Here is a 12389-nt window from a genome sequence, read left to right as displayed (position 1 = left end):
TTTAATTAGAATTTTTGTGTGCCAAAAATAATTTTGGCATGATCTGAAATAATGAATTTCTTGGGAATTAGAAAGTTTACCCAAACAACTGTATGCTTTATTTATAATCTTTTCTTTATTAAAAAAGTTATTTTTTTTTTATTTTAAGATCTTTCTTTTGAAATTGCTTGACTTAATTTCTCTTTTCAATATAAGACTTAAAAATGTCACTTGCCAACAAAAGATTGTAGTGTCATTTGTATTGACAAGAGAATTCTAGTTGAAGGTTTTTTTGTGCTAGGTTAGAGACCATGGATATATTTTAACTCATTGGGTTAGAGATTAATTCTGCTCATAATGTATGACTTTCATTAGCTCAAGAGAATTTTACACACAATAAGAATCGAACACAACTTCTCCTGTTAAATAGATCGTTCTCACTCATATGAACACATATTAAGCAGTGTGTTAATTCTTTAAATTATTCTAGTTGATGGTTTAAGTCATGCGTGATGCACTATTAATTTTTTTTCCTTGACATGTGTCCTCCTTAGAAGACAATCTTATTTGAGGCATGATCAAACATTAAATATGAATATTACATTATAAGAGACTAACTCCTTTTGTTGGATCCAATCCTCCATTGGTGTATTATTGATTTTTATTTTCTTGTGTTAGTAATTATTAAATATAAATTAGATGACACTTAACATCTTTTCTTCTGTTATAAAATCTTTTATATTTTAAGTTCAACGTGAGAGAATCATCTTTATTTAACAGTCACACAATTGGAGAAAATATTAATATTAATAATGTTACAAAGTCAAGGGATTGAGATATATCAACGGATTCCAAACCTAGAATGGCAGCAAGGAATAAGCCTCTGTTACACAAATTTGTTCTTCAATCATCTGAACTATTGCTGCAACTTTCAGCCATGTTTGTTGCTGTCTTAGTTACATCAATCCTCCAACTTCATTATTCTTTGATATTATTTGCATTATACCCCACGGGGAGAGGTGATATGTCTCTCTTCTAGTACTATAATTGAAGCATTATACCCCACGAAGAGAGGAAGGTACTTATAAATTAGATCTCGATTCCTAAGTAATGTAACAAAATAAGTATAGTTATTAAATTTCATAAAAAATAGTATGATCTTAAAAAATATTTTGATGAATATGATACTGATGAGATCACACTTTCAATTTTAAAGATTAATAACTTTTATTCTTTTAAAGAAATAAATTTTTTTAGTTTTGATTATATATATATATATATATATATATATATATATATATATATATATATATATATCAAATCAATTTATTTTCTTTTATTCATAATTTATATAAACAAATTTAAAATATGAAATTAGTTTGGAATTTTTTATTTGAATCCCAATAGTTGAGAGTTTTAAAAGGGAGTGAATTATTGGAAATATATTAATTTTTGAGACAAATTAAGTTTTAGTTAGCATTAAAAGAAATACTTACAACTGAAAAAAGAAATTAATATCCTATAAGTATTAAACTATATTAAAAAAGTACCCAAAAAATTAAACTATATTAAAAATTGATTAACTATACACGTGTGTAATGTTTATATATAGAATATTGTTAATATTACATGCAATAGTTGTTATTGTAAAAAAAAATCAATTTTTTTTAGATTCAGTTTGAGATTAACTACATTGCTATATGGTGAATGAATGGATTATGATTTAAAAAAAATGTTGAAATTGCTTCTTTTTTATTTTTAATTAAATATTTTATAGTTCAGTAAAGATACGTTTAGTACATACCAAAATACAACACTACCCCTATGATGCATAAAGATAAGCAACAATTTGTTTTTGGGTGAATAAGCAATGAATTATTTCTATAGAAAAATACTTATTCTATTAATTATTTTTATAACATTAAGCAAAAAATTAACGTTATAGAAATAATTAAGAGAATGTGACCAGTTCAAGGATAGTCGACTCTTACAAAAAAAAATTACAATAAGATTGTTTGATAATGTCTATTATATATTTTGAAATTATTTAAATCTACTAATATTTTTCTTTTTATGACACAAACTCTTTAATTAAATTTACATAGTTGAGTTTAGAAATTAATTTTGGGTGATCTTAGTCTTGTAGGAAAGATAAGGAATAACTCTACATTTTTGTCTCTCACAAGTTTAGGCTAGTTTGGATTATTTGGGAGTCAAATTTGAGCTTAAAAATTGACGCTGCACTTTGATTTTTCTGTTTTAGCACTTTGGGCTTAGCTTTGTAATTAGTAGTGCAATTAGGATCTTATTAGCTATTTAGAGACTTAATTAAGTGGGTTCAGTTATTTTAATGAGCCCACGGAATTAAGTCCCTCTTTCTCTTATAATAAAACAAATTACACTTTGTAAAGACATACTTTTTAACATTTCATAATTTAAGAATTAAGGATTTTGCTCTCTTCTCTCTTCTTTTTCTTCTTCCTCTTTTTGGTTTCTTCATGTTTTGTTACTTTGATCCCTTCAATGGAGGGCTAAGTTCCATTTCAGCTTAAGGATCCCAATGATAACGGTAAATTTGAGTTCCCTTCTCAATTTTGAATCCATGTTCTTTTCCCTTTTTTGTTTCAGTTTCTAGGGAATGCGACACGCACCCGCAGTGCCTCCACGAAATTTAAGCAACAAAAATAAGTTTTATTGATGGTTGCTCGTGGGCCAAACATTAGTCATGCATAAACAATAATAATCTAAAAGCACAAGTTAACCAAGCCATAGAAACAAAACCAATAGTAATATCCAAGCTTAATTATATAATTCATCCCATAATTATAATTAAAAATTCAATTTGGATTCCTTAATTATTAAAAAATTTAATTAAAATTTTCAATTATTTAAAACATTTCTATTGAACTCCTCAATTATTTAAACGTTCAATTAAGTCCTTTAATTATTTAAAACACTACAATAAAATCATTTTATATAAAAAAAATATAAAAATTGAATTTTTCAATAAAGATTTAATTAAAGAATCTGATTGAACTTTTTAATAATTAAATAATTTAATTGAATTTTTTAAAAATAATTAAAAAATTTAATTAAACTTTTTAATAATTGAAAATTAAATATATTTTTAGTCCTTCTAATACATTCTCTAATACATGCTATTTTTGTTTTTGTTTTTGATCCTCCAAAGTTAAATATGATTTTTTTAATCCTTGGAATTAGAGAAATGCTTTTTTCAATCCTTATTCAGTGTTGCCAAATGAGAAATAAGGAATTTACAATTTGTGACAGTTGTTGATTTAGAATTTAATTTTTAGTTTTAATTTTAAAATGTGATTTGTGATGATTATTTGCCGCTGAAAAATTTAAAATTCAGTTTAAAATGTGATTCTAATTCCAGTAATACTGTATTAATTCAAGCAAAAGTCTCCTTTATGTACTCGCAACTCGTATGACTTAAAACTTTGCATCAGCTAAATCACCTACAGATTTGGCACGTCAATCTCCTTCGCCAAATTAAAAACTCCCTTTGCAGTCTGCACCATAAACATTGACAAAAAAAGGTAAGATTCTTTATTCAACTATTCATGATAAATACTAAAGCATGTACGTTGAAAGTGGTATTTGTTGATCTCCTTGCGAAGAGCTTCTTGGGTGGAGATCCTTGTGGAGTTGTTGGGTGGAGATCTTGGGATATTTGAATTTTTATTTATTTATTTATTTTTAATTTGTGGTGGTTAGAAATTAAATTTTAAAATTTAAAACATAAAATTAAATTTTGACAGTTAAAAATTATCATAAATTACAAATTCAATATTTTTTAGTTGACAATGTTATTGACATTTAGACAAAAAGATTAAAAAGAATATTTTTTAAGTTTAAAGGACTAAAAAAACATTAATTTGAAGAACAAAAAAAATAAAATCTTAATTTAAAAAACTAAAAATATATTTAAGTTAAGTCTACAAACAATAATACCAAATCTCTTTATGCTCACTCGAAAAGCAAAACACCACCTCTTAACTTGTTAAACCCAATGAGTGTCATGTTACAATTTAATATAAAAAAGGTAAAATTATACTTTTGGTTCTCCACTTTTGATCCAATTTCATATTTGGTTTCCCGATAATTTAATTCACAAATTTGATCTCCCATTTTTATAAATTTCTCCAATGTTGGTTCGGGACGTCCCAATTGGACATTGACCGTTATCCTCAGACGTTGACGGCCACGTGTCAACGTCTGATAGGCACGTGAAATAGTTTACGATTTTTAACCTCAGTGATAATTTTTTTTTTACTCTCGAAACTCCAGCTCTTTCTCTCTTTCTCGCTCTGGAACTTCCCTCTCCTCCACCCTGGTTCCAGAGAAAATGCCATTTTTTTTCCTTCTAGCACCCAACAACAACAACACCCCTTTTGTTTCCTTCCAACAAGAATTGATTTTGCCACCGACCATTCCTCCAAATTCTTCTCCTCCGCCAAAGCGCCGTCGTTTCCTCCCTCATTCTCTGCTTCTTCTTCCCACCATTGCTTTGCCTCGGAATCTGCTCTTTCCCGACAACCACAGACGACGACGCATTCTTCCACTACATCGAGGCGCCAGATTACCGAAACGGGGCGGGTTGCCCCTTTTGTCAACCTCCACGGCTCCATCGCCGCAGTGCACTCCGTCCTCCGCCACTCCTTGTGCCTGGAAAACGTGTTCTTCCACTTCATCGCCGCCGAGTTCGACCCGGCAAGCCCACGGGTCTTGACCCGACTCGTTCGCGACATCACATCCTTAGCTGCTAGATGAAGCAACAAGAAACCAACATGCGCAAGATCTAATTTTTTTTTGTTAAGATCTAAGCATTTTCTTTTTCAGATTTGAGTTTCTTTGTTTCAAATCTGAGCTTTTCTCCCACGCACATTCTCATTTGAACTTCAACTGTTCATGGTTTTTGCAACCTTCGTGACTCTGTTTTGTGTTCATTGTTGTTCTTGTGTTCATAGCTGTTGGTGGGTATAAGGGTTAGGGTCGCAAGCGGAATTGGTGAATGTGGCTGTGGTGCGTGCTAGCGACGGTGGGTATGGGGTTAGAATGACTGTCCTATTTTAGGGTTTCTTTGAGAGTAAAATCCTCAGCATAATTGATGTTTTAGGGTTTTCATTTAGGGTTAGGTTAAATCCTCAACATAAAATTTTTTTTACCACATCACAGCAGGGTAAAAAAAACCAAGCCTTTCCAGAGAACCTATCAAATGTTGACAAGTGACAGTCAACGTCTGAGACTAATGGTCAACGTTCAATTGGGACGTCCCGGACCAACATTGCAGGGATTTATAAAAATGGGAGACCAAATTTGTGAATTAAATTATAGGGAGACCAAATGCGAAACTCGAGCAAAAGTGGGGGACCAAAAGTGCAATTTTGCTTATAAAAAAGGCATTTGTTATATCCATTTCCTTTTTTTCCTTCTAAATATACTCTCCTTACTACTATAAATACTCGCTATTCCCAAAATATCCCTATACCATCATTTTAGAATGTACATTCCAAAATTAATGTTTAAATTTTTGTGTTTCGGAAAGTACTCTTTGGAATAAAAAAATTTAAACATCATTCTGGAACACATACTTATAGTTTCTGAATAGTACTTTCTGAAATACAATTTTAAAGTTATATTTTGGAAAATACTTTCTGAAGTAAAAAAAAATTCAGAAAGTACTTTCCGAAATTTAATAAAAAAAACATGTTACATTTGTTTCAAAACCCACAAAAGACGATCATTTTAGTATAGTGACAAACAAAGAAAGCATTCTAATGTGTCTATATTCCACCACTTGAACCTCTAATCAAATTACACAACATGTGCAAATCATGTATAGAGATTCAAAGCTTGTAAGCACTTTTCCTAGTTTGTAGCAAGAGGATAAAGCTACCAGATCAGTAAAACCAAAAAAATGAGGAAGAACAAAATATTTTGTTGCCATGGGAGTAAAAAATAGAGTGAATGAAAGGAAAAATTCTAATGAAAGAAATGGGGAATATTTTGTTATCATAGAAGAGGTGCAATGGGGGGGGGGGGGGGGATTGCTCGTTCATGTGAGGGAAAGAAAAGAGTTTGAGATAAGGTTATTTAATTCATTTGAGTTTAAAAAAGAAGGGAATATACTTAGAAACAAAGGGGAGTGGACATAGCAAATGATATCAAAATATGGTAATGAAAAAAAAAAGCCATAACTAAGCCCATTTTCTGGGGTACTTGAAGTTGGGTTTTTTTTTTTTAACTTCCCATATTGTTTTCGGAATTGCTTCCAAAATGATTCTGAAAAACAATATGAAAAGTGCATGAAGCAATTTGGGTAGTACAGAAAGCAATTCCCTTGAAATTGTGTCAACTGTCAAACTCAAGAACTTAAAAGCTTGATGAGTGATGAGCCTGTGGGCAAAGACCCACAAGGGAGTCACATCCTAAAAGAACAACAATGGCAAGGACTGACATTGAAACATTGATTGAGGAAGAGAAATTTGATCTTCATTTTCTCCACTTCTCTTCTTTGTTCTCATCTGCACCACATTTTTAAAGTGTAGCCGAGCCAAATACTTACAATTCAGTCCTAATCTTACAACCCTCAACAATAATGACCCCTTTGTTTTGGTCCCAATACAAAGCAAGTGGCTATCATGCCTTGCTTCCTTTGTTTTGTTTGTTTTCTTTCTTGCGCAATAGAAATGGATATTTTTAAGCACTAAGAGTATTGCATTAAGTTAGTATTTCACTTTTTTTTTTTTTGACTTTTCTTCTTAGAAGCTCCGACATATTATATATATATTTTTTTAAAAAACCTTTTAAAACAACTAATCAACTGATATTTATATAAAAGGCAAACAAGTAACTTTTTTTATAAATAAAATAGTTCTTCTTTTAATATAAAAAAGTTCTCTTACTATCTCTGTCCTTTCTCTCCATGTTCCTCATTCCTTTTTCCCTCACTTTATTATCTCTTCCCCCTGCTCCCCCCTCTATCTTCCCTCACTTTTGTTGTTCAACTTGGTATCTCACATGAAAGCAATTATGCTGGAATTTGATATTTATGTTGAGTTTTAAAAGATTATCAAATAATTTTTATTTTATTTTTGAAGTTTTTATTTTAAATTCAACTTTAAATAAATTTTAAGTAAAATAAAAATTGGCTAACATATCCTAGAATACAAATTACTAATAGCAATGAGATTGAATAGACAGAAATAAAAATAAAACAAATTACTAATATGTTGTTATCTGTTCAGAATCTTTTTATAGCTAGCCAGTAGCTATTTGATCTTTCATTCACAAAATGCAATGGAAACAAAACCAAACAAATCATAAAATCGTATCACATTACCTATTCCTCGACCTCAAATAATGCATGACAATGACTTGTTTTTGTTCTACCTTTTTCGCTACGACAGAGTCACAATGGCTAGACTCATTAGACCGCACATTTATATAGCACTTATCTTGTTAAAATTGTTGGAATTTTCAATTTTGTTCCGATTTTTCTGAACTGTTTTCAATTTCTCTTTTTGCCGTTGTGATTTCTATGGGAAGTGAGTATCATAACGTGAGGATATGAAAAGTTAAAACTGTGTGAAGGTTGAAGAAGATTAATAGCAATGATGGAGGTAGGTGTTAGGAATTTTAATAATTCTTAATTAATTAATTAGTGTGTGTTACATATTATATTTATCATTTATATTAGTGATTTACATTTGTGATCTAATTTGGTGAGCCTATTGGACTATCATCATAAATTAATTAATATGGGCTTGATAAGCGGAAACCAGTTTGGTCCGCTAGGGAATAATGAAAACTCTAATAGGTTAAAACCTAAAGTAAGATTGTGGTCCCCAAGACACTAAATCAAAAATTGTATTCTCTTCTCCCATCAAGGAGAAACCTAAGGTCCCAAAAGGAAAACGATAATTTGGTCGAGGAAGAACACAAAACCAATAGTTTCTTAGACTCATCAATTCCACTGCTTATCATGAATCCAAATATTTTTCACAATCCCTCTTAATAATCTAACGTAATGTATTTCCGGTGATTATTAATATTTTATTAAGATCTCTAAAATGCCAAATAATTGTTACCTCAAAATTATTGTTTTTCTCTGCTTTCACTATTTGGTCTGAATGTGTTGCTTATGGTTCAGACCCGTATATATTTATGCTTTTACAAAAATAACAATTTTATATTTCTTCCTCTCCATAATTAGGGAAAATCTTAAATATGATATGCTGTAGAACTTATTTGAAAACTCTTGAAAAATATATTTCTTAGTTTTGTGTTGTGAGAAAAAACTAAAACAAATGAGACGTTTTTAAAACTTTTATTTTTGCGAAGACAAATATTGAGGCCTTTAAGGAAATAAGGTTATATATGTGTTGTTCGCTTCAAATTGTACTACGCAAATGGAAGATTAGTTTTCCATGTACATTCTACATAACAAAGGATAATGGGAAGGATTGCAACTGTATAATTGATTCTCTATGATCCCACACTCCAGTGCCCACAGGAATATATAATGACCAATGAAATAAAAGAAAGGGATGTATTGACTCTAATAATAAAGTCTTTATGCTTAATATTTTTATATATATAAAATATGAACTTAAATTACCAAATTATTAAATTATGAAATATTATCTTAATGAATATCTTATATAAGTCACTCATTAGTATACTTGTATTTTTAAAGTACAATATCCATTAAAATCAAGTTAATTAATAAAGTATTAATCTAAGCTATCTATCTATTTATATGTCCACTGCCGGAGCTCTGTCATGTTGACACCTGTCCAATTATAAACCTTCTTTTATGCTTCTTTGCTCATTGGTGTGTGTTGCCACCTGTCCAATAATAAACTCTCTTTTATGCTTCTTTGCTCATTACCACGTGAAGGCTTCATCCTTTTCTGAAGGTTTGTGTTTTACAAGGTCCCTTCTCTCTTCTTTGTGCCAGTTGTTGCAATTCCTTATTTCCTCAACCACAAGCCACATGTCACTTTCTAATTGCCAAATTTTACCTTACCATTTAATTCTCTTTAATCCCAAAACTTTTCTCTCTCTCTTCCATTTCTATTGCGTCCGTCCAGATTCTCTTCCCCCCTGTTTCTCTTCCTCAACTTCTTATCTTTTCTTCTCTGTCAATATTCAGTTTCCCCTTTTTTCTCTTCCTCAACTTCTTTTTTTCTTCTCCGCTTTTGTTTCTCCTCCTTTATTTTTTTGCATCCATCCCGTTTTTGTTTCTCCTCCTTTATTCTTTTGCGTCCGTCCATATTTTGTTTTACGTCAATATTCTATTTTTTTCCCTTTTTGTCTAATTTTTTGTGCTTTGATTTTTAGGACAGTCTAACAACGGTGCTGAAGGTTACGAGGCTTTGCCCATGGAAGAGTTGGGATAGGCTAGTAAAGAATAAAGGTATTGAAGAATAAAAGTTCCATTTTTATCTATTTTTGCTCCTTTTTTTGCCTAATTTTTTGTGGTCTGATTTTTTGTTGTTTGATTTTTGGGACAGGCTAACGGTGGTGTTGAAGGTTACGACGCTTTGCCCATGCAAGGGTTGCAACAATAGGACTTGAGGTTACTGTTCTTTTTCGTTTTTTTAAAAGAAAATTATTTCCTGTCATTTTTGCTACAAGAGTTGTTGCTGATTTCTTTTTGTTTCTCTTCTAATTCTTTTTCGTTTTTTAAAATGCAGGTTCGTAGACACAAAAGCTTAAATTTTTTGTGGTGTTCTGCCTTTATTTTGTTTTCTGACTTCTCCCAATACAAAAGTTTAATTTTTTGTGTTCTTTTGGCATGTTGTATGCAGAGAAGCTGGAAAAACACATTAAAGTTACGATTTTTATCTCAAAAACTTCATGGGTTCAAGTTCGTAAACACAAAGGCTTTAATTTTTGGGGGTGTTTTGCCTTTATTTTGTTTTCTACATGAGTACAGGTTCTGTGTTGAAGAACAAATGTGTCATTTTTTTTCGTAATTTCCTTTTTTCAAAAAATTATCTTCTCCCATTTTTGCTACAAGAGTTGTTGTTGATTTCTTTTTGTTTCTCTCTAATTCTTTTTCGGCTTTTTAAAATGCAGGTTTGTAGGCACAAAAACTTAAATTTTTTGTGGTCTTCTGCCTTTATTTTGTTTTCTGACTTCTCCCAATACAGAAGTTTAAATTTTTTTGTGTTCTTTTGGCATGTTGTATGCAGAGAAGGTGGAAAAACACATTAAAGTTGCGATTTTTATCTAAAAAACTTCATGGGTTCAGGTTCGTAAACACAAAGGCTTTAATTTTTTTGGGTGTTCTGCCTTTATTTTGTTTTCTACATGAGTACAGGTTCTGTGTTGAAGAACAAATGTGTCATTTTTTTCGTAATTTCCTTTTTTCCAAAAATTATCTTCTCCCATTTTTGCTACAAGAGTTGTTGCTTATTTCTTTTTGTTTCTCTTCTAATTCTTTTTTGTTTTTTTTTAAAAATTATCTTCTGTCATTTTTGCTACAAAGAGTTGCTGATTTTTTACATCCTCTCCATCTTCCATTTTCGTTCCTCTCCATTCCTCTTCATATTCATATTCCGTTTTATTTCTATTTTTGTTTTGGTTCCATTTTCGTTTATCTCACTGTCTGTTCATTGTTTTTAATGAATTGCTATTGTATGCAGAGAAGGTGGAAGAAGACACTGAAGCTGCCATTTTTTACTCCAAAAATCTTCCATTTTTATATGATTTTTATGTCAAAAGGTTTGTCTCCTTTGTTTCTCTGTCTACATGTTTGTTTTCTTTGTTTATTTGTTTCTCCATCTTCCTTTTTCGTTCCTCTCCATTCTTCTTCCTTCTTATTCTGTTTTCTTTGTTTCTCTGTTTCTTCAACTTCCATTTTCGTTCGTCTTCATTCCTCTTCATATTCCATTTTACTCCTATTTTTGTTTTAGTTCCATTTTTGTTTATCTCGCTGCATGTTAATTGTTTTTTTATGAATCGTTATTGTATGTAGAGAAGGTGGAAGGAGACACTAAAGTTGCCATTTTTAACTCCAAAAACCTTCGATTTTTATCTGATTTTTATCTCAAACAGGATTCTTTTCTTTGTTTCTCTATCTACAAGTTCGCTTTCTTTATTTGTTATCTTTATATTCCGTTTGACTTTTGTTTTCGTTTTGGTTCCATTTTTGTTTATGTCATTGCATGTTGATTGTTTTTCATGAATCAGCATTGTATGCAGACAAGGTTGAAGAAGACACTATACCTATCATTTTGTACTCCAAATATTACACTAAGTAAAATAATATTATCATTATCTTCATATCCTAACGGAATAGACTCATTAATTTGAAGATCATGACCATTTTCATACTCCAACAAAATATTTAAAATTGATTGGCAAAAATTAATTGGCAAGTACCTATTAATGGAAAGGTGTTTTTCAATTTTCCTAACGTTTTTGTTTCATTTTTAAATTGGCAGTATAATATTTAAAGCTGATTGTTAAGTAACATAATATTATGATTATCTTCATATCTTAACGGAATAGTCTCATTAATTTGAAAATCATGACCATTTTCATACTTCAACAGAATATTTAAAATTATTTCCAAAAATTAATTGGTGAGTTCCTATTAATGGAAAGGGTTTTTTCAAATATTACACTATCAATTTTACCAAATTGACAACATAATATTTAAAACTGATTGTTAAGTAACATAATATTAGGATTATCTTCATATCCTAACGGAATAGTCTCATTAATTTGAAGATCATGACCATTTTCATACTCCAACATAATGTTTAAAATTAATTGACAAAAATTAATTGGCAAGTACCTATTAATGGAAAGAATTTTTTCAGATATTACACTATCAATTTTACCAAATGGACAATATAATATTTAAAGCTGATTGATAAGAGAATCTTGACGGAGGCAAAAGACATGGAGGAGAGAGGAGAAAGTTCTGGAATTAAGGGGAATTAAATGGTGCGGTGAAATCCGACAATTAGAAAGCGACATGTATGACTTGGTGGTACTGGAAAAAAACTTCAGCATGTGAGGAAGGTGTGAGCACTGAGAAAAAAAAAATAATTAAATAAATAAAATTAAAAAATGACATTGTAGGACACCTGGGTTGAAGTGAGAAAAGAAGGATTGGAGAATTTATTATTTTTTATTGGACAAAATTAATTGGCAAAAATTAATTGGCAAGTACCTATCAATGAAAAGGTTTTTTTCCAAATATTACACTAAGTAACATAATATTATCATCATCTTCATATCCTAACGGAATAGTCTCATTAATTTGAAGATCATGACCATTTTCATACTCCAACAAAATATTTAAAATTGATTGGCAAAAATTAATTGGCAAAAGTACCTATTAATGGAAAGGATTTTTTCAA

At 30.3% G+C, this 12389-nt stretch overlaps 1 long non-coding RNA gene across 1 annotated transcript; it reads left to right on the top strand.

Moving 5' to 3' along the window:
- Positions 1 to 9100: 9100 nt before the first annotated feature.
- LOC114398354 lies at positions 9101 to 11391 on the top strand. The gene is made up of 3 exons (XR_003663586.1): positions 9101 to 9427; positions 9525 to 10267; positions 10662 to 11391. It is a non-coding gene; the product is annotated as an uncharacterized LOC114398354 (long non-coding RNA).
- The last annotated feature ends 998 nt before the right edge of the window (positions 11392 to 12389 follow it).

This window comes from Glycine soja, chromosome 19 (assembly GCF_004193775.1).
Source record: "Glycine soja cultivar W05 chromosome 19, ASM419377v2, whole genome shotgun sequence".
Taxonomy (NCBI): Eukaryota; Viridiplantae; Streptophyta; class Magnoliopsida; order Fabales; family Fabaceae; genus Glycine; species Glycine soja.
This window is presented reverse-complemented; position numbering and strand designations above follow the sequence as displayed.